Source organism: Orycteropus afer, unplaced genomic scaffold (assembly GCF_000298275.1).
Source record: "Orycteropus afer afer isolate SDZICR_OR568_19922 unplaced genomic scaffold, OryAfe1.0 scaffold00307, whole genome shotgun sequence".
Lineage (NCBI taxonomy): Eukaryota > Metazoa > Chordata > Mammalia > Tubulidentata > Orycteropodidae > Orycteropus > Orycteropus afer.
Window position 1 is genome coordinate 2,437,118 of NW_006921894.1, and position 23,649 is coordinate 2,460,766.

Consider the following 23,649-nt stretch of genomic DNA (forward strand, 5'->3'; position numbering starts at 1 on the left):
ATTTCAAGATTTATCCTAAAGTACAATACTGTCAGAAAGAACAGTTAATATGACATTATTCAAATTTATGCAACAACCACCAAAGTGAAAGGTGAAAAATCAGATTTTAACCAGGTTTTGCCATCTGAAATTGACCATCCATGCAATCAAGATGTTTTGATAATTACTGGTCATTGGAATGTAAAATTTGGACACAAAGCATCATTAGTTAGGAAATATGGCCTTAGTAATAGAAATGGTGCTGGAGATCTTATGATAGAATTTTGCAAGACCAATGACTTATTCATTGCAAATACCTTTTTTTTGTTTTCAACAAAATAAATGGTGGCTATACACATGGACCTTACCAGATGGAATGCACAGAAATCAGGTTGACTACAACTGTGGAAAGAGGCTCTGGAGAAGCTTAATATTATCAGTCAGAACAAGGCTGGAGCTGACTGTGGAACTGGACATCAGTTGTTCATATGCAAGTTCAAGTTGAAGCTGCAAAACAGGAAAGGAAGAGAAGACCAAAGTGGATGTCAGAGGAGATTATGAAACTTGCTCTTGAACAGAGAATAGCTAAAGTAAATGGAGGAAATGATGATAAAAGAACTGAACAGAAGATTTCAAAGAGCAGCTCAAGAAGATAAAGGCATTTATTATAATGAAATGTGCAAAGACCCTGGAGTTAGAAAATCAAAAGGGGAGGGCATGTTCAGCATTTTACAAGCTGAGAGAAGTGAAGAGGAAATTCAAGCCTTATATTGCAATATTGAAATATTCTATGAGCAAGATACTCAGTGATGCAGGAAACATCAAAAGAAGATGGAAGGAGTACACAGAGTCACTGTACTAAAAAGAATTGGTTCATGTTCCTCTTTTTGAGGAGGTGACATATGATCAAGAAGCAATGGCATTCACTGAAGAAGTCCAAGCTGCACTGAAAGCATTGGCAAAAAACAAGGATCCAGGAATTGATGGAATACCCACTGAGGTGTTTCAACAAACAGATGCCATTCCGGAGGCACTTACTTGTCTATGCCAAGAAATTTGGAAGATAGCTACCTGGCCACTTGACTGCAAAAGATCCATGTTTGTACTCATTCCAAAGAAAGGTGATTCCACAGAATGTGGAAATTATCAAAGTATCATTAATATCACATGCAAGTTAAAATCTTGCTGAAGGTAATTAAACAGTTTTAGCAGTATAATGACAGTGGACTTCAGAGTGCAAGCTGGATTCAGAAGAAGATGTGGAACGATAGATACTATTGCTGATGTCAGATGGATCTTGGCTAAAAACAGAGAATACCAGAAAGATGTTTACTTGTGTTTTATTGACTGTGCAGAAGCATTTGGGTGTGTGGATCATAACAAATTACAGATGATGTTGAGAAGAATGGGAATTCCAGAACACTTAACATGTGCTCATGAGGAACCTCTACATAGACCAGGAAACTGTAGTTCAAACAGAACAAAGGAATACTGCATAGTTTGAAGTCAGGAAGGGAGTGTGTCAGGGTTGTGTTATTTCACCATACTTACTCAATCTGCATGCTGAGCAAATAATCTAAGAAGCTGGACTATATGAAGAAAAATGCACAATTGGAGGAAGACTCATTAACAACCTGTGATGTGCAGATGACACACCTTGCTTGCTGAAAGTGAGGATGACTTGATGTACTTGCTGATGAAGATTAACGACTTCAGTCTGCAGTATAGATTACATTACAGCATAAAGAAAATGAAAATCTTCACAACTGGACCAATAAGCAGCATCACAATAATGGAGAAAAGATTGAAGTTGTTAAAATATTTCTTATTATTACTTGGTTCAACAATCAACACCAATGGAAACAGCAGTCAAGATATCAGATGATGTATTGCACTGGATAAATATGTTGCAAACGACCTCCTTAAAGTGCTGAAGAGCAAAGATGTCTCTTTGAAGACTAAGGTGTGCCATGGTATTTTCAGTTGCCTTATATTCATGTGAAAAGTGCACAGTGAATAAGACCAGAGAATAGTTGATGCTTTTGAGTTGTGGTGTTGTCAAAGAAGAGTGAAAGTACCATGGACTACTGGAAAAACTAGCAGATCTGACCTGGAAAAAGTGCAGCTAGAATGCCTTGGAAGTGAGAATGGCCACACTTCGTCTATGACCTACTTTGGTCATAGACCATTCCCTGGAGAAGGATATCATGCTTGGTAAAGTGGAAGGTAAGAGAAGAAGGGGAAGACCCTCAGTGAGGTACATTGACACAGTGGCTGCAGCGATGGGCTCAGGTATTAAAAGACTGATGTAGGACTGGGCAGTGTTTCATTCTGTTGTACATAGGGTCCCTTTGAGTTGGAGCTGACTCAGCAGTACCTAACACTAACAACAAGCTTCACTTCAAACAGGAAAAAAAACATTAGTAACTTTGGGTGAAAGAAAAGCCATTGACAGTATCAATCCTAGTCAGAAACTTCTTTACAGTGACTTTTTAGTTTCATGGGTAAGGAAACCCCAAAACCAAACCAAGATGTCTGCTGTCATTTTTTCTTTTTGACTATCATCAAGCCCATATTCTCTGACCATGTTGTTCCTGTTGTTGTTGTTGTTATGTGCCATCGAGTTGGACCTGACTCATAGCGACCCTTCCTTGGGTTTCCGAGGCAGTATCACTACGGAAGTAGATTACCCCATCTTCCTTCTGAGGAGTGGCTGGTGGGTTTGAACTGCCAGCCTTCTGGTTAGCAGTCAAGTGCCTTAGGCACTATGCTACCAGAGCTCCCTCTCTGACCATAATGTAATTAAATTATAGATTACTAATAAAATGATTTAAAAATATCTACAAATTGGAACATGTCAACATACCACTCCTCGGAAGGAAGGTTGGGCAATCTACTTCCATAGTGATACCACCTCAGAAACCCAAGGAGGGGTCGCTATGAGTTGGGTCCAACTCAATGGCACATAACATCAGTAGGAATACCTAAGTCATGAAACCAAAAAACTAAACTCACTGTTGTCAAGGTGGTATCACTATGGAAGTAGATTGCCCAACCTTCCTTCTGAGGAGTGGCTGGTGGGTTTGAACCTCTAGCTTTCTAGTTAGCAATCAAACGCCTTAGGCACTATGCCACCAGAGCTCCCCCTAAGTTATGAGTGAAGAATAAACCATAATGGAAATCTAAAAGTACTTTAAAGTGAACAGTATATAAAATAATACTTTTAAAAATAAACTTTTGAAGGACACAGGGAAGAGGTAACTATAGGGAGGAAGTGAAAAGAGAGGTGTTATATTGTGAAAATTGCAGTCAACATCAGGAAACAAAATGTGTATGAAGTGCTGTATGGGAAAATGAATTTGCTCTGTAAACTTTCATCAAATCACAATAATTTTAATAAATAATGAACCTTTGCATTAGCTCAAAGTAGTAACAAAATAGATGATTGCTTTTTGATTTAATAAACAATTTGAAAATGGGGACATTATCTCTGCCTGCAAGAAGAAAATGGTTCTTCGGATTGGAGACTTTTCAGAGGGTTAAATAAGCTTTCTTTTCTTTCTTCTTCTTCTTCTTCTTCTTCTTTTTTATTTTTTTTTTGCACTTCATAAATAAATACTTCCATGGTGACAAAGTAATTTAATAGTTATTGACTCTGGAAAATCTCTTTGCCTATTTGTAGCCCTGAGACCCTTTGAAGTTAAACTCAAGGAAACAGTCTTTTTCATTAAATCATGAGGTGTAGTGGGTTTGTTATTGACTACATTCTTTAAACTGGAAAAAATAATAGTGCTGCATGCAAGATTAGAATACAGGCAGTCCTTGGGTTAGGAATGTTCAATTTGCAAGTTCAATTTGTAAGTTGGTTAATAACTTGTAGTTATTAACCAACTCCGTAAAACCTGTTATATTAGAATTTTTAGGTACATAGAATGGTTTGTAATAAGAAACGGGCTACTTTGTGTTGAGTAGAGTATTAAAACATCATTATTATTATTAAAAGATGTTTTAATGTATCTGAAAATGTTTCTTTGTATTTTATCCATAGAAAGATACTGTATGTACAAATACAAACATTTGACTGACTAATGTAGATGTGAACTGGATCTGACTGTTAGGACTTAATGTACCAATTAAACTTAAAAACATACTTAGGAGTGGAGCTCATTTGTAACTCAGTGACTGTTGTAGTTCTGCAATTTAGAGACAGGCTCTTTTTTAGACTTGTGGGTATAAGGACCCCTTGAACTGAAAAGGTGTCTTTAATTTTATTTCACAAATCTTTCCTTTTTCGATGATGATTTGATTAGAATCATTGAGCAACTAAATGTTGGTTGGGTATCATTTAGGTTCTGCAGGTCTTAATAATTATGTTGTTGTTGTTATGTGCTGTCGAGTCAGACCCGACTCATAGCGACCCCTCCTTGGATTTCTGAGGCAGTACCACTACGGAAGTAAATTGCCCTACCTTCCTTCCAAGGAGTGGCTGGTGGGTTTGAATCATCAGCCTCCTGGTTAGCAGTTAAGTGCCTTAGGCACTACACTACCAGAGCTCCTTTAATAATTATAGTTATTGCTATATAAGGAGCTCTGGTAGTGTAGTGCCTAAGGCATATGACTGCTAACCAAAAGACTGGTGGTTGAAATCCACCAGCCACTCCTCGGAAGGAAGATTGAGCGATTTACTTCTGTAGTGATACTGCCTTGGAAACCCAAGGTGGGATCACTATGAGACGGATCTGACTCAACAACAGTGAGTTTGGTTGTGTGTGTGTGTGTGTGTGTGTGTGTGTGTATGGGAGCTCTGGTAGCATAGTGGCTAAGGCACTTGACTGCTAACCAGAAGGCTGGCGGTTCAAACTCACCAGCCACTCCTCGGAAGGAAGATGGGGCAATCTACTTCCGTAGTGATACTACCTTGGAAACCCAAGGAGGGGTCGCTATGAGTCGGGTCCAACTCGATGGCACACAACAACAACAACAAATATATATATATAAATTTATGAAACATTTTATTTCTGTTGGTTACTTAGCTAACCTGCTAAAATGATATGGTGGTATATCGTAGTATATCATATCTTAATATGATGCTGTGGTATTCTTCAGGTTTACTGTCATTAAACAATTTTTTTAACTAAAGCACAAACTTCTTGAGAAAGAATAATTAAGAATTAATCTATTTTGTAATGGCATTTTCTTTGTCTGTGCTGCTTTATTGGAGAGAGTGAACACAGCATTTCATAGTGTCTTAGTTACATAGTGCTGCCATAACAAACATCCCACAATGGATGACTTTAACAAAGTTTAGAAGTCTAGAAGTCCAAATTCAGAATGGACTTTCTCTGTGCTTTTTGTTCCTAGGAGGATCCTAGCAGAGGGACCCTGGGTCCAAAGGACATGCTCCATTCTTGATTCCTCTTTCTTGGTGGTAGTAGGTCTGCCTTCTCTGCTCCCTTTTCTCTCCTTTTCCCTGTTGTAAGATAAAAGGTATTGCAGGCCACACTGCAGGGAAGCTCCCTTTACATCGTTACCAGGCCTGTGATAGGACTAAGGGTGTTGCAACCCATCTTTAATTTTGGCTCTCTTATACCTGATCATTTTTTCACATCATGGGGTATCATTAATCATGGCCCAGCCAGGTTGACACAAATTTTGGGGAGATACAATTCAATCCATGACACCTAGTTTATTACAAAGAAAGAAAAGACTAGCTACAGCAAACAGAAGAAATGATGAAATAACTTAAGAAGGCAAAGTATTATAGTAAAATGTTTAAAGATCTGGAGTTAGAAAACCAAAAGGGAAGAAAACATTCAGTATTTATCAAGCTAAAAGAACTGAAGAAAACTATTCAAGCCTTGAGTTGCAATATTGAAGGATTCTGTGGGCACAAAACTAAATGACACAGGAAGCATCAAAAGAAGATGGAAGATACACAGAGTCACTATCTGGAAAAGAATTAGCTGATGATCAGAAACCTCAAGAGGTAACATATGATCAAGAATGGATGATGTTGAGGGAAGAAGTCTAAGCTGCATTGGCAGCATTGACAAATAACAAGACTCCAGTAATTGACAGAATACTTATTGAGATGCTTAAGCAAATTTTTGCAATGCTGGAAGTGCTCACTCATGTATGCCAAGAAATTTGGAAGACAGCTACCTGGCCAAGTGACTGAAGAGATCCACATACATGTCCATTCCAAAGAAAGGTAATCCGATGGAATATGGAATTATCAAACAGTGTCATTAATATCATATGCAAGTTACATTTTTCCCCCTAAATTTATATTTATTTCTTTGTTGAGAATATATACAGCAAAACATACATCACCTCAATAGTTTCTGCATGTTCAATGTAGTGACATTAATTACAGTCCTTTAGTTGTACAGCCATTTTCACCCTTTTTTTTTTTGAGTTGTTTCTCCCTTGCATAAACTTGCAGCCCCTTAGGTTCCTATCTAATCTGTCCAGTTGCTGTTGTCTGTTTGACTCCATATTTAGTAATGATGTGCTGCATAACGATATGATAGAGTTCAAAAATTCCAATCAGAGAATGGGACATAGTAGAGCAAACCAGATGTAGTAAACACAACAGTTTCCCATGTGCAGCACATGTGTCTCTTGTCTCATGTATGCATAGTAGTTGTGTAGTCTGGCATATAATGGTATAGCACATATATATGCTTATAATACGTACATCTAGATAGTCATAATAAACACCTAAGTTACCAGTTTATGTATGTACTGTACTGTACTTTAGATCATTATTTTAATGTGAAATTTCCCTACTAATAAATAAAAGTTTACCATGTTACAGTGTGCTTCAACTCATAGGCAGCAACATCCCTATTGTCATCTATTAAATGTTACAATGTATCTCTGTATAATTTTCTTTCAAAAATACTACAGTGAAGTGCATTCCACATACAGCAAAACTAGTGCAGGTCGTAGCAGGAGAAAGAAGACAAAGGAGAAATACTTACTGGGAAGTGAAACAAAATATTAAACAACATGAAGGTGGAAAAGCAGTGAATGCTGTTGCTTGAGATTTAGGTATGTGTGTGTGCTCGGTACAGGTAATGCACTGCTTAACATCCATTCGGGTAACTTCTGACTGCACATACATCTGATGGCCAGGGCACCCAGTGTTTGAGTGCTTGGACAACAGATACTTATCGTGAAGTCAGGCTTACTTCTTCCTAGCTGCAGCCTAGAAGCCAGTTAGTCTCTGGTGATGGAGGCCCAGGCCAAAACTCCCAACCCTAGTCCCCCTTACCTTGTGCCTCTGGGTGTAGTCCCTGCATTTTGCCCAGTGTGTTCCCATATAACACCAAGGAAAGAAATGCATCCTGAGAACCGCTCTGGTTTGGGCACTGTTGGCCCTGGCTCAGGCACTCTTGTCCCCCTGGGCTGATACCAGCCCTCCCTATCTTTAGGGATTAGGATGGGTGAGCTGGCATTCCCTGCAGCTGGCTTAGCAGAGAAGGCAGTGACAACTTGGCAGGACCCAGCTAAGCACTCTCCCAAAGTGTCCATAGTGGGAGCTGCCCAGGCCCCCCCCCCCCCGAGGCAAGGCTTGGTCACACACTTATGTGAGGCTTCAGCGGCAGGAGCTTCCTGGACCGTGTGCTGCACAGCAGCTCCCACACCAGAGCCCCTGGGAGCCCCATCGACACAGATGTTCACACAATGTGTAAATCACGTAAAGTCCTATTTCACCGAATGTATCATGGATGTTAAGTTACACCTACCTGTAGATAGTTCTTAAAAGAGCATAATACTCAAGGCTGACTTTTGTTACTTGTTAAACCTAAATTATTCAGTTTAAGATGGCTTCAATACTCAAAAATATTTTGGTTTAAGGTTTAAAGATTCTCTCAGGCAGTAGTTTCATGGATTAGTCATCATCCATGGCTCTATAATGTCTGGAGTCTGTGAGAATTTGAAATTCTGTTCTGTATTTTCACTCTTTTGATCAGAATTCACCTGTGGAATCTTTGATCAGAATGTTCAGTAATGGTAACCAAGCACCATCTCCTTCTTCTGGTCTCATGGCAAAGGAGACAGTTGTTCATGGAGGCAGTTATCCACGTATTCCATATCGTACTCCTGTTCTTGGTTGTCTTTCTTCCTCTGTTACTCCAGATGAATAGAGACAAGGTGGCATGCCTTGGATGGCCACATACAGGCTTCAAAGTACCCAGGCACAACACAACCAAGTAGGAGATAGAGTAGAAGCACTAAACATAGTATTAGACTGATTAACTGGGATGTCCCATGAAACTATGATCCTAACTTTCCAAACCTAGGAACCAAATTCCATGAGGTGTTTAGTTGTACATAAGCAGCCTCAGCAGCTACTCTGTTGTAAATGTGTTTATTATACAAATTTTGCTAATTCAGCTTTTTACAGGTGTAAAAATTGTACAGTATTGACAGGAGTCATAATAATTGGCTATGTAACTACCCTTAATCAATGTAATTTTTCTATTACTATTAACTCTCCATTTCCCCCTCTTAGTAACCACTTATAAACTTTGTTACAGTCTATACATTTGCCTGTTGTTTTTTTTTTTAAATGTCGTACAGTATTGGCTTATTTTGCTCAGCATATGCAGCATACTGTTTGTCTTCCAGCTCCATCTGTAGTGTTGTTGTTGTTGTTGTTATGTGCCGTCGAGTCAAACCCGACTCATAGCGACCCCTCTTTGGGTTTCCGAGGCAGTATCACTACAGAAGAGGATTGCCCAACCTTCCTTCCGAGGAGTGGCTGGTGGGTTTGAACCGCCAGCCGTCTGGTTAGCAGGCAAGTGTCTTAGCCACTATGCTACCAGAGCTCCCATCTGTAGTGTAGCATGTGTCAATACTTCATTGTTCCTATTTCCTGAATAGTATTCCATTATATTTCTGTAAGAAGCTCTGGTGGCATAGTGCCTAAGGCATTTGACTGCTAACCACAGGGCTGGTGGTTCAAATCCACCAGCCATTCCTCGGAAGGAAGATAGAGCAATCTACTTCCGTAGTGATGTTGTTGTTGTTGTTGTTATTTGCCATCGAGTCAGCCCCGTGATACTGCCTTGGAAACCCAAGGAGGGGTTGCTATGAGTCAGATCTGACACGACGGCAATGAGTTTGGGTTTTTTGGTTATATTTGTGTACCATATTTTGTTTATCCATTGATCAGTTGATGGGTGTTTAACTTATTTTCACCTTTTTGCTAATTTGAATAGTGCTGTAGTGGACATTGGTATACAAGTTCCTGTTTGAGTTTCTGCTTTCAAGTCTTTTGGGTATATACCTAGGAGTGGAATTGCTGGGTTTTTAACAGTAGTTCTGTTTTTAGCTTTTGGGGAACCACCACACTGTTTTCCACAAGGGCTATACTGTTTTGCATTCCCACCAACCATGGATAAGCTTTTCGATTTCCTCACATCCTTGCCAGCATTTGTTGCTGTCTGCCTTTTTTTCCCCCTTAACCATCCTAGTACAAGTGCAGTGGTGTCTGATTGTTTTAATTTGCATCTCTAATGGCTAATGACATTGAGTATCTAGTCATGTGTTTGATGACCATTTAAATATCCTCTTTGGTGAAATGTCTGTTTTAAGTCCTTTGCCCATTTTATGATTAGATTGTCATTTTGTTTTCAAAATTTTTTACTTTTTTGGTTACTAGATTCTTGTTAGACACATGATTTCCAAAGATATTCTCCCTGTGAGTAGCTTATCTTTTTACATTTTTGGTAAAGTCTTTTGATGAACAAAAGTATTTGTTTGTAAGGCCTCATTTATTTATTTTGTCTTTTGCTGTTGGTGCTTTTGTTATTTTTTGAGATAATCCACTGCTGAAAGCTAGGCCTGTCAGTATCGCCCCTGTTTATTCTAAAAATTTTATAGTTTTAGTTTGCACATTTAGGTTCTCAATCCATTTTCAATTTGTTTTTATGTATGATATGAGGCATGGATCCTGTTTCTTTTCTTCTTTTTGCATGTGGATATCCAATTTTCCTAGCACCATTTATTCCTCTTCAAGTGGACTTAGCACCCTTGTCAAGAATCAGTTGACCTTAGATATGTGTAGGTTTATTTCTGTTTTCTTCAGTTGTTTTCTTTGTGTCTGTTGGCATACTCATAGCAGGGTGTTTTGATTATTGTAGCTGTTTACTTTGTTTTAAAGTCAGGAAGTGTGTCCACCTACTTTGTTTTTCTCTTTCAACATTACTTTAGCTGTTTGGGTCCTCTTACTATTCCATACAAAGTTGAGAATTGTTCTTTTATTTCTGTAAAGAAGGCTGTTGGAATTTTCATTGTGTTGAATCTATAGATTGCTTTGAGTAGTGTTAACATGTTAGCAATGTTAAGTCTTCCAGTTCATGAGCATGGAGCATATTTTAAAATTTATTTGTCTTCTTTAATCTCTTTCAGCAGTGTTTTAAAGTTTTTATTGTATAAGTTCTTCCAGTTCCTAGTTAGATTTATTCCTAAGTACTTTATTTTCTCAGATGCTACTGATAATGGAATTGCTTCCCTAATTTCCTTTTCAGATTTCTCATTGCTGGTGTATAGAAACCCAGTGATTTCTGTTTGTTGACCTTGTACCCTGGAAGTTTGCTCCATTTCCTCTATCAGCGCTAGAAGTTTTCTTTGCTATTTTCTGTGTTTAGAATAGGATCATGTCATCTGTGAGTAGAGATAATTTTACTTTTTCTATTCCAGTATGGATATGTTTTATTTGTTTTTCTCATCTTACTGCTATGATTAGGACTTGTAATACAATATTAAATAGAAGTAGTGAGAATGGGCACCACTGTCTTTCCCTATCTCAAGGGAAAAGTTCTTTCTCCATCAAGGAGAGGCATGCCTCAGTTTATGGCGCTTCATTGATGTTTTGTTTTTACAATTTGAAAGCTTTGTGGTGATGCTACATCGAACATGTCTATTGGTGCCATTTTTCCAGCAACATACACTTACTTTGTGTTTCTGTGTCACATGTTGGTAATTCTCACAATATTTCAACTTCTTCGTATGTTATGGAACACTTAGTAAACTACACTGTAGTTTAGATACAACTTTTATATGCACTGGGAAACAAAACAATCATGTAACTCCCTTTGTGGCGATAATCGCTTTACTGCAATAGTATGGAACTAAACTTGCAATAACTCTGAGGTATGCTTGCATAATGTTGGCTGTAGGTATTTCTTATACACCATGAATCATTAAAATTTCTCTACCAATCTTTTTGAGGTTTTCATCAGCAAAGGGTGTTGGACTTTATCAAATGCTTTTCCTGTATCTATAGAGATGTATGTGTGGTTCTTTTCTTTTGTTCTGTTGTTGTGGTGTAGGACGTTCATTGATTTTCTAATTTTGAACCATCCTTGAATTCCTGAATAAATCCCAATTTGTCATGGCATATGACCCTTTTAATACGATGCTGGATTCTGTTCACCAGTATTTTGTGGTGGATTTTTGCTTCTATATTCATAAGATATATGAGCCTGTAGTTTAGTTTTCTTGTGTCTTTTGGTATCAGAGTTATGTTTGCATCATAGAATGAATTAGGGAGTATTTCTTCCTTCCATTATCTTTAGGAAGAGGTTAAATGGGGTTGGTGTCAATTCTTTTCTAAATGTTTGGTAGAATTCCCATTAAGCCATCTGCTCCAGGATTTTTTCTTTGTTTGGAGATTTCCTTTTCTGATTTCTCCTTGCTGGCATACAGAAACCCTACTGCATTTGGTGTGTTGACCACAGCAAAAATGTCAGGGGTGAGGCAGTGTCATCTTCTGACCTTCTCTAACATCATGAAGGAGAGACAGAATCACCATCAGCAACATAAGCCCAAGCCTGATTCCTATAAGATAGAGTCAGACATACCTTTGCCCTCCAACCTTCTTACAATTCTGACACTATGGCACTCATTACTTCTCTGCTGGATTTGATAATTGATTACAGCAGCCACACAGAACTCACACACTGTACTCATGATTATGAGACTTATTAGGGAAGTAACAGATTATAATTCAGAATCAGAAAAAACTCAGGATACAGTTTTTCAATCAGAACATCCTCTTAGTTGTGATGCAGGCATGCTTCTCTCTGGCCTTGGCCTCTGCCCTGTTCAGGCAAGTGTTACAAAACTCTTTTAGCTCTGCAGATAGGTGCCCAGAGAGGGACCCCACTTTGCCAGCAAGTCTCCTGCTGGAAGACACTCAACTTTTTTCCTCTGTGGGCCAGGAAGCCTGCCTCTCAGTCTCATGTCAGTCCTTGGTTCTACTACTGCTGTTTGTTTGCGGTTTCTCTGCAGCTTCTTCTCACTTTCTCTTGCCATCTCACCAAAGTGTTACAGCTCTCTCTGTCTGTCTACTGGATAGAGGCAATCCAGTGCTGAGCTCTCGGGTCCAAGGACATGCTCCACTCTTAGTTCTTCTTTCTTGACAGTATGAGATCTCCTTTTCTGCCTCTTAGGTGGCTCATTTTAAGCCTGCTGATAGTAACATTGACTGATCCCTGTGTTATGGTTCCATAGGGCTTATTTCCATAATCTCACCCCCACAAATGTGCCATGTATCTTATTTACATTACTAGCAAGTTAGCCAGTTACCTTGTTGGACCACAAGCACCTCATATTTATATAATCCCACCCAGTCATCTAGTGGCAGTCACAAAGACCATGGCTAGAAGGGCCATATTAAGTAATTCACTGTACTGCAGGTACGTTTTACTTTCGTTTTCATTGGACTCTAAGAAATTTGTGATTTCTCTCTTTTTTTTTTTTTTTGCCTTTGGTTAATGGTGTTCTATGACATTTCCATATGTTTGTGCATTTTCCAGGGTTTCTTCTGTTTCTGATTTCTGTCTTCACTCCATTGTGTCAGAGAAAATACTTTGTATGATTTGAGTCTTGTATTTATCAAGACTTTCTTTTTGTCCTAACATATGGTCTCTTCTGGAGAATGATTCATGTGCAGTGGAGTAGAATGCACATCATTATGTTTTTGAGTGGAGTGTTCTATATATGTTTGTTAAGTCTAGTTCTTTTTTCTTCTCATTAGGTGCATTTGAGTCTGTTCTGACGCATAGTGACCCTGTGTGCAACTGAATGAAACACTGCTTGGTCTTACTCCATCTTCACAATTCTTGCAGTGCTTGAGCCCATTGTTGAAACCACTTGTCAATCCATGTCAGTGAAGGTCTTCCTCTTTTCCTCTGACCCTCTACTTTACCTAGTATGGTATCTTTCTTCAGGGACTGCTCCCTTTTGATATTATGACCAAAGTATATGATATGACATCTCACCATCCTTGCTTCTAAGGAACGTTCTGGCTTTATGTTTTCCAAGATAGATTGATTCATTCTGGCAGCCCATAGTATGTTCAGTATTCTTCACCAGCACCATAATTTAATTGCATAAATTTTTTTTCTGTCTTACTTACTCAGTGTCTAGCTTTTGCATGCATATGTGGCAATTAAATATAGCATGGTTTGGGTCAGGTGCACCTTAGTCTTCATCTTTGCCCTTTAATACTTTAAAGAGGTCTTTTGCAGCAGATTTGCCCAATGCAATACGTTGTTTGATTTCTTGACTGCTGCTTCCATGGGTATTGATTGTGAATCCAAGTAAAATGAAATCATTGACAACTTGAGTCTTTTGTCATTTTATCATGATGTTGCTTAATGTTCCTCTTGGAGGACTTTTGTTTTCTTTATGTTGTGAGAGAGGGAAAGAGAAATCTCTCAATATATATCTGTCTGCCTCAAAGAAATGGCTCATCTAGTTGTGAAGACTGGCATGTCCTGATGTCTATGGGTCAGGTTTCAACTGGAGGCTTTTTCTAACTCACATAGTTGTACTCCCTTTGTCATATTTATTTAGATGAGTTATTATTTCTCTGCCCTTTTTGTATCTTGTGATTTTTTGTTGGGACATTGGAATTTTCAAGGGTGTTAACTTTCTCAGTTTTCCCCAGTATTTGATGTTTCTGCCTGCACTACTCTCTTTAAGAAACTTGTAGGAGAACAGAACCTTTGGCCTTTTGCTTAAAAGTCCTCCAACAGGAACAATAAGCAACATCATCCTCTCTTTCTCTTTGATAGCTCCTTCTCCCTCTCTGGTTTCATTGTGATTCATAAGTTATAGATCCAGTTTTTCAGCTTTAAATCTCTCCCATGCACACCAGAGAAAACACTGTGTTCAGTCTGTCCAGCAGTGGGCACTGCCACTCAGGCGAGATATCAAGGAAGGTTGGGCAATCCTACTTCTGTAGTGATACTGCCTCGGAAACCCAAGGAGGGGTCGCTGTGAGTCGGGGCCGACTTGACGGCACATAACAACAACAACAACAATCTATCCGCCAGGGGACACAGTCTCTTCTTTCTGGTTATTACTTCCTTCCCTTGTCTGTTTCTGAAATCATATTTTTAGTCGGAAAACATACACCTAGCAAGCTCTCTTTGGGGCTGGGTGTTACGCTCCATTTTTCCCTGAGGTTTCTTTTCCTGTTCTGTGGATGCTGCTCAGGAGGAGCAGAATCAGCTTTTCTTCAGTTTCAGAAAGAGGAGGGTCTGGCATTTCCCAGAAGGACCTTCAAGAGATCTGTCTCATTGGTTTCAGAGCCCCAGTTGCCCTGTGGTTGTTTGGGGAGTAGTCTTTGCTTAGATGACCTACCTCCTGACTAATCTGTATGGAATTTCTTTAGGAGTTCCTATCAGTCCGGCAGTGGACAGCTACCAGTTGAGGGAGGAGAAGTCTCACTCTAAAGGAACCCCCATGGAGGTCTGCCTTGTTGCCATCAGAGCCTACCTTCGGCATATGTTGGCTATGGGTATAGCCACCACTCAAGATGTTTACTTCCTAGCATGCAGCAGCCTCAGTCAGCAATCCCCAGCACCAACTGAAAAATGGAGCAAACACATCTGAATTGACTCCCTGAGAGGGCTGTCTTGTTAATTTCAGCCTCCTAAGCCAAGGAGTATACAGTGAGGCTGGTAGAATGTTCACTGTGGGAAGAAACTCCACTGCATAGACCTTATAACAATTCACAGTAGACTTGCAACTGACACTGTGTGGTTGGAGGTGGTGCTGGCATACTCAACTGGATCCCTTGGGTGGTCTGCCTTTGTTGATTTTAGGACAGAAGCTTGGGCTGTTGTCTTTTCGTTCATGCAGGAGTTGGGTAGTGAGGGAAGTAGACTCTTTTTCTGGGGACATTACCCTAGTGCACAGTAGCTGGTGGCTAGAGAAGGGGTGGGGACGGTGGGAGAAACGATTTTCCTATTCTCTGCAACTCGCTGAGTTGTTTATTCTTACCTATCAGCACTTCCCCACTATTTTCTCATGCTCCTTTATTCAGAGTCTCTCAGCGTCAAGCACTGTTTCCTTGTATTTCTTGGGGAAGGATGGAATGATGGTTTGCCTATACCACCATCTTCCCAGAATTCCTCCGCAAGTTAGGTGCTGAAGATAATTCAAAAATGGCTGCCCCAGTACAGTCACAGGGAACTGCCAGAAAGTGAAGCAGAAGTCAGAAGATGATGTACAACAAGGGTTATCATTGCTGATGTCAGATGAATCTTGACTAAAAGCAGAGAATACCAGAAAGATGTTTTTCTGTGTTTTATTGATTATTCAAGGGAATTTGAGATTGTAGATGCTAACAAATTGTGGATAACATTGCAGAGAATGAGAATTCAGAAAAATTGTGCTCGTGTAGAACTGAAGAAGATATTGTGCAGTTTAAAAGCAGTTTAAAATCAGAAAAGGTGTGTGTTAGAGTTACATCCCTTCACCACTTACTATTTAGTCTGTATACTGAGTACATAATCCAAGAAACTGTAATATGAAGAAAAACGCCATCAAGATTGGAGGAACAGTCATTAACCCTGTGTGATACACAGATGATATGACCTTGCTTGCTAAAAGTGAAGAGGACTTGAAGCCCTTAACTGATGAAAATCAAAGACTACATACTTCAGTGTGGATTTACACCTCAAAGAAAACAAAAATCATCATAATACCAATAAGCAAAATCACGAGGAATGAAGAGGATATTGAGATTCTCCAGGTATAATCCTTACTAGGCTGTTACTGAGGCGATATCACTATGGAAGTAGATTGCCCAACCTTCCTTCCAAGGAGTGGCTGGTGAGTTCGAACTGCCAGCCTTCTGGTTAGCAGTCACATGCCGTAGGCACCTGAAAAGGCTTAAATACTACTAGATTGAATCAAAATTTTGTGAACCTGTGAGCATCTCCACAGGAAATCTTGACTCAATCTAGTAGTTTTTAAGCACTGTCACTTAAAAGTCTAAGCCCAAAATAACCTGCATAATCCTATCCATGGATCTCTGATACAGTCCCTTTTCGTTGAAGTACTTTGCATTGTGGTTGGTTGCAAGGAGTCAGAGTTTAAGGGGGAAAAAATTACCTTCAGACAGCAAAACTTAAAAATGGTCATAGTTAACTTACTACTAATAATTTAAAAAGTGGACATAACTATTAGAGAGAAAATAAGTTCAGATACAACATATCATAATCCTAAGATATAATATGAATTTAATAAGCATATATATAGGATTACCCAGTCTTCCTTCGGTGAAGTGGCTGGTGGGTTTGAACCATCAACCTTCTGGTTAGCAGTCAATGCCTTAAGCACTATACCACCAGAGCGCCCTTTTCTTTCTTTCTTTTTTTTTTTAGTTAGGATATACCAACAAAACAATAACATACCAACAATATACCAAGATTGTCAAGTAAAAGAAACGAGGTGCTGTGTCACTTAGTTATTAAGTGCTCAGCTACAAACCAGAAGTTTGGTGTTTTGAACCCACCCACTGCTTTGTAGGAGAAAGATATGGGAGTTTGTTCTCATGATTACAATCTTGGAAACCCAGTGGGACAGTTCTGCTCTGGTGTGCAGGGTCACTATGAGTCAGAATCAACCCAGCAGCAACTGTTTAGTAGCTTCTAAACATCTGACTGGGCGCTCTGGTAGCATAGTGCCTAAGGCACTTGACTGCTAACCAGAAGGCTGATACTTCAAACCCACCAGCCACTCCTCAGAAGGAAGATTGGGCAATCTACTTCCGTAGTGATACTGCCTCAGAAACCCAAGGAGGGGTCACTATGAGTTGGGTCCGACTCGATGGCACAAAACAACAACAGAAAAAAACATCTGACTATTAATAAAATTCCATAGGTAAGTGGTATAAACCCCAGTTGAAAACCTGATTTGAGATAAACTATAAGGTTATAGCCAAATTAGCCTGTTGAAAATAAGTAAATAAATAACTATAATTATACCTGATAATACTATTCTTTTGTTGTCTAACATCAGGCAAAGCAACACCAGATAGATACATCATGAGCAGCAAGGGAACTGACAGATCTCTAGGAACTTTTATAGTTTCTGAAATGTAATAACAACATTCAGAAAATTAGGCACATCTTCTGATTTGATACCACTTTCCATATAGCCAGTAATGTAAACCTCATTATTTTTTTGCACTTTTTCCTTATAAAATGGAAAAACAAATGTGTAACTCTGCAGGGAAATCCCAAAAGACAAGAATTTAGGTATAAAACATAGGATTAAAATGTAACCTAATCATTTAGGATTAGATTTTGAGAGGCAAAATATAAAAGTTGTTAGGAGTTTTATCATTTGGTTAAATAGGTTCATTGTTCATCAAGAAAGAATTACTGGATGATTATTTAACTTGTTATGTGCCCTCAAGTCAGATCCAACTCGTAGTGAACCCTCATTGAGTTTCTGAGGTGGTATCACTACGGATTATTTAACTTAAATGACAATAAAAAAGACTTTTAATATAAAAGATAATATGATTGTGAAAACCTTAGGTTTTTTAAAACTCAAGAAGCTTGGATCTCTTAAACAATCAAGAACATGTTAAAATCAGCATAAACTTAAAGTTTATTCTAATGATATACAGAATCTTTGCCTTCTTTGTTGTTGTTAAGTGCCTTAGAGTCACCCGACTCATAGCGACCCCTCCTTGGGTTTCTGAGGCAGTATCACTACGGAAGTAGATTGCCCCATCTTCCTTCCGAGGAGTGGCTGGTGGGTTTGAACTGCCAGCCTTCTGGTTAGCAGTGAAGTGGTAGACAGGCTGCAAGATCAGGTATATCTATGCAAAAGGCAATATACCCATAACCATATATCGGTTTGGCAGGCAGTGTTTCTATGAATATGTTGTATATGCTATAAGAATGTCCATATATATGTATATATATATATATATATATATATATAAAATAGCACTAATGGGGCAAAGTTATAACTTCTTAGTCACAGCCAACTACCCTACGGAAGCGAGTTGTTGAGCCGGTGGGTCATGAGAGACTCAGTTGGTGTAATATACTATACAGAAATGTTGTTGTACATCCTTCTTTGGTGAATAATGACTGGGGTCTTAAAGGCTTGCAAGTGGCCATCTAAGATGCAACAATTGGTCTATCTTCATCCAAGCCAAAGAAGAATGAAGAAAACCAAAAATGCATGGAAACAGTTAGTCCAAGGGGCTAGTGGACCATGCAAACCACAACCTACATGACCTTGAGACTAGAAGAACTAGATTGTGCCCAGCTACCACTGTCAGCCCTCAGAAACGTGTCTGTGTAAGAGATCCTGGGTAACGTGAGAGAAAACTGTGGAACAAAACTCAAAATCATTAAAAAATTCCAAGCTTGCTAGTCTGATAGAGATTGGTGAAACCCCCAAGACTATGGCCCCTAGTTCCCCTTCGGGCCTGGAATTGAACTCTCTCCCTTGGCTTCCAGCCAAACAATAGATAGGCATATAACATTTATATAGGGTAGGGACACTCTTTAGAACAATCAACCATGGGAGATAAGAAGGGCAGTATTTGCACAGGGAGATAGCTCAGAAGGCAGGAATGCATAGGAAAGAAAGACACAGAGAAAATGTAACCATAGGGAAGAAGTGGGAAGAACACTGTTACATTATGGGGATTGCAGTCAATGTCATGAAACAAAATGAGTATGAACTGTTGTATGGAAAATGGATTTACTTTGTAAGATTTCACCCAAGTCACAGCTGAAAAATGAGCATAAGTATATAAACTTACAGTATCTGTTAATTCAAATTCATCCGGGCCAGGGTTTTAAGTTCACAAAAACCAAACTAAATGCCATCAAGTCAGATCTGACTCATAGCGACCCTTCCTTGGGTTTCCAAGGCGATACCACTACAGAAGTAGATTGCCCAGTCTTGCTTCCAAGGAGTGGCTGGTGGGTTTGAACTGCCAGTCTTCTGGTTAGCAATCAGATGCCTTAGAAATTATCTGTAAGATACACAGCATAATTACTGTTGAAGTGAATTTTGTCAGAATGATGTTATTAAACACGCATTTTTATTCTTCACAGTCTTAAATATTTAGAAGTAATGCTAGCTTATTATTAAACTTGCATAATTTAGAAAAAGCATACCCAAATAGAATGTGTGCTTGTATTTAACAGTGATAACTCTGAGAAAGCATAATTGTTTCTATTAAACCAGAATTTATAGTTTTTTTAAAATATTGAAAGCATTTGATGCTTAATTTCTTAAACTTCTAGGATTATTTAGTTTAAGTAAGTGCTTATTTATCACTAAACCAATCAAAGTAAAACAACTTGACATGATAATGTAATCTAATTTGATTATACCATGTAGAAGCAGGAAAATAATATGTATACATAGCCCTATCTTTTGCACACTTTAAAGAATATTTTAGAGAAGCAATTTTTGAATAATATTGTCTTCCACGGCTCATTGTTCCAATCCAAATAAGTACCTCATCTTTTTTTCCAACCTTTTAAATGAACCAATTTATATAAAAGTTTCCCAAACTAGCTACTGAAGTTCCAAATCATCCTTAGTGAAGTTATACCATTTTGAGAGATAAGCACAAGAATTCAGAACAAGAGTACACACAGAAAGCAGTTTTTCTTAGACGAGTAGAGCACTTGAGAATTAAATGACCCCATGAGAGCTGGTATTGGTTGATCTCAAGCCCCCAACCTGATAGCAGGAAGAGAACCCAGATAGAATGCTCTTTCTGGATCAAAGCCACGCTCTCAAGACAAAAGGAGACCCTCATCTGATTTTATAAGTGACCCATAGTAACGTTTTTCCATATGGACATCAGTGTTTTAGAACTTCAAACTCAACTGTCTCTGAGGCCAGAGGCTCAAAAGGCCCATGCCTGTGTTCTACCCTGTGATTCTTCTTTTAATGACAGTCAACATTTTCAGACAGCCAGCACTTTGAGTCAGCACAGTACAAAACAAGGCAGATGGGAATCCTGTTTTCTAAAGTGGCTGCTGCAACTCCAACTTGTCTTTGGTAAGGTTTACCCATTTTGACAGAAAGAAAAAGGTTTTTTGTTAATGTTCAAACATAATAGCTTGTCGAAGTTCCAGATGGAAGAGACCCAGACCCCCTGGATTTGGCTGAACCCATTTCTTTATTAAACCTAATCCAATTCCTCTTAGACCCAGTTTAAGAAGAGTGCTTGAGAAAAGCACATGGGAGGAAAAATGAAATCCAGGTGCCAAACAAAAAGTCCCCCTAATGGCTGTTTTGAAAATGGGCCTAGTTGTATTGGAACGAGTTCAGATAAAGGGACCTTCTTAGCTTCACTTGTAACTCCCGCTACTGTGAATTTATTTTCACTCTGTGGATGCTCTTGATGTGAAAATGAGGGTTCCAGGGTTGAGATGGTGACTAATGCAGTACAGGGGTCCTTATTATCTTTTGTGTTTCTGCCTGGTTATGTAATGTAGTAAGGAGAATCTGGTACCTTTCTTCCTCAGATACCTTCTTACTAAATCAAGTAGCTTCTGTTTAAGTGAAGCTCAGGGACCTTGATTAAAGTGCAGTATAGGGCAATTTCTTTTTCAGTAACAAAATGGCTTACAATACAGACACTGCTTTTTCCCAAGTGGAGGTTTGGCTGGTAAATGGAACATTTGAAGTTCCCCCAAAAATCAAGTGTAACAGATGGTCCAGATTGGATGGAAATGGAAACCTGTTTTCTTCAGGACCTTGCAGTTGCTGCAGTTGCAGTGCCATCAGTTTTTCCTCTTTCTCTGCCTTAAGTATCTTCAAAATGATTGGCAAGTTTTAGGAACTCATCTAAAGGTGCCGCTTCCTACTGTATTTTTTAAATTTTATTTTTATTTTTTTTAATTAGGCAACTGAGTTCTGATTTTGAAAGATTTGCAAACATGGCTGTTAAGGCTTCGCCTGAGTGTGTTTCAAATAATATAGTTAACCTGTCTTTATAATCACAAACAATTTCACCTTTTTTGTTTGTTTGCAAGATCGAATTACTGACCAATCAGTTTTCGAAGAAAAATCATAGGTGTCGGATCTTACAAATCTAGAACAATTTCTCTAGCTTTTTTGGGGGAGCATCTTTATTGGCTAGGGTGCTTGGATCTTTTATATTCTTATCAGAATTTTCCCATTTTGCCTCTTTTATCCCCCGTCTAGCTTCCCTTGGTCCCAGAAACATGTGTATGAATTAATACAGATCAGCTAAGCCTAGGTCATAAAACCCAATAGAAAATTTAAATTGACGTAAAAGTTTTGTATTTCCTCATGAGGCTTAGGAATTGTTTTGTAATCTCTCTTAATTCAGCCTTTGTCCATGGAGTGAAGGTAGTTTTTGACAGCAACACTTGGGACATAGGAGAGTTGTGTTTTAAAAGACATTTGTGGATATCTTCCTCTTTACAGAAAGGGAATTTATAAAGAAAAATTAAAGCAGAATTATGTGTGGGAGAAGGTAACAGAGAAAAGAGTGAGGAAAAGTTATATTATGTAAGTCAGGAGTAGAGGAAATTTTAGATTGCAAAGCTTTGATCAGTTTTTGAAAAAGAGATTTGGGTTTTTGACAAAGAAGTTTTTTAGGGTTATCATTTCATTCTTGCTTTGCCATTTTGTAGACTCTGAATATCAATGAAAATACAGGCAGTTCCTTGGTTACAAATATCTAACTTATGTCCAACTCATAGTTATGAACCAGCCTCCTGATGTTTTTCCTTGAGTACAGACTCAGAGACTGTGCATAAGAAAGGGCAGAATGGTATCCTGCAGCAGCATCCACCTAGCATCAGACCCTATAGCACCCACCTCAAAGTGAGCCCAGAAGGCAATGGTGGTGTGTGGGCACTCAGGGCAGGCAGCGGCACAGTGCCTCCCTCATGGCCCTAGAACTGATGTGGACTCCATCTGGAGATGGTAGGGTACTGGGCCAGGTGGGAGGCTGGAGGCACAGACCTGGTTTCACTCTACATCACACAGCCAGATGCCCCTTCAGCTCTGTCTTTAGTCAGACACAGTGTGGTGACCCCACCCAGACCATGGCTGGCCCCACCCCATCCTTACCTCAGCCATATACCTGGCCTAATACCGTGCAGCACAAGCTAGGAATAAAGCTCCTGGAGATGGCAGGGAGGGAGAGTCCAGGCATGAGCAGGATAAGATCCCAGCCACCTCTGCCAGAGGGGCACAAGGCTACGGGCAGGCTTGCCACCAACTTTGTTGCCTAAGCTTCTGGCAACATACAATGGTTGTGAAAACTAACAGGCGCTACTTTGTGACATGCATCAAAACATTGTTACTGTTTTATGTTAAAGATGTTTTAATGTATTTGGAAGTGGTTCTTTAATGTTTTTTATGCATAGAAAGGTACACTATATACAAAGGTAAACATTTGACTGATGTTAGATATGAACTGTACTTATCTTTTCCAACTTATGTACAAATTTGACAGAAAGAGGGACGTAGGAATGAAACTCTGCTTATATAAGTCCCATTGATTTTGCTTTATAGATTTTATTACATTTATTTCTTTTTTTTCATGATTATAAGGTTTATTAGGCAAGTAATGGTTTACAATTCAGGATCAGAAACAACTCAAGATACAGTTCTTTTGATCAGGACAGCCTTTTCACAGCCCTGCTGCAGGCATACTTCTCTCTGGTCCTCAGCCCTCCAAAGGGCCTCTAGAGCCAGGCCAGCCTCTGCCCTGCTCCATCAGGTATCACAAAGCTCTTTTAGCTCTGTTCGTAAGTGCCCAGAGGCACCGTACTCCACCAGTAAGCCTCAGCTTAAAGGCGCTTAGCTCTAGCTCCATGGTTTGGCAAATCTAGTTGTACCAACAAGTGCTTGGAGACATCCCACTCCACCAGTAAGCCTCCTGCCTAAAGGCACTCAACTTTCTCACTTTGTGGGTAGGGAAGATTACCATACCATCTCCTGGTTCTGCCTCTGCCTCTGCCATTTCTCTGCCGCTCCTTTTTTCCATCTCTCCAGTGTTACAGCTCTCTCTCTTTCTCTGTCTCCTGGATCTGGGAGGCTCCTAGTGCAGGGCTCCTGAGTCCAAAGGATGTACTCCATTCCTGGCTCTTTCTTGGTTGCCGTAAAGTCTCCCATCCTTTTATTTCTAGTACGAATTTTATCTAGTGAAATAGAGACTCATTTGGGCCATTGAAATTCTAGACTATCTTTAGTAACAGCTGTCCACTGAGACAAGAAGAAACGTAACCTAGATTCCTACCTTTGGAACGAGAAACCTACAGGCAACCCAGCAGCACCTCTAAGCTCATTTTTACTTTTTCGGGATCCCATCTTTTACAA

The 23,649-nt window shown here is 39.3% G+C and overlaps 1 protein-coding gene across 1 annotated transcript in view; it reads left to right on the forward strand.

The window, feature by feature from the left end:
* The window catches only part of PTPN2 (protein tyrosine phosphatase non-receptor type 2), a 178,437-nt gene that overhangs the window by 63,808 nt on the left and 90,980 nt on the right, over window positions 1-23,649 (forward strand). The gene's annotated exons all lie outside the window — the stretch shown is intronic.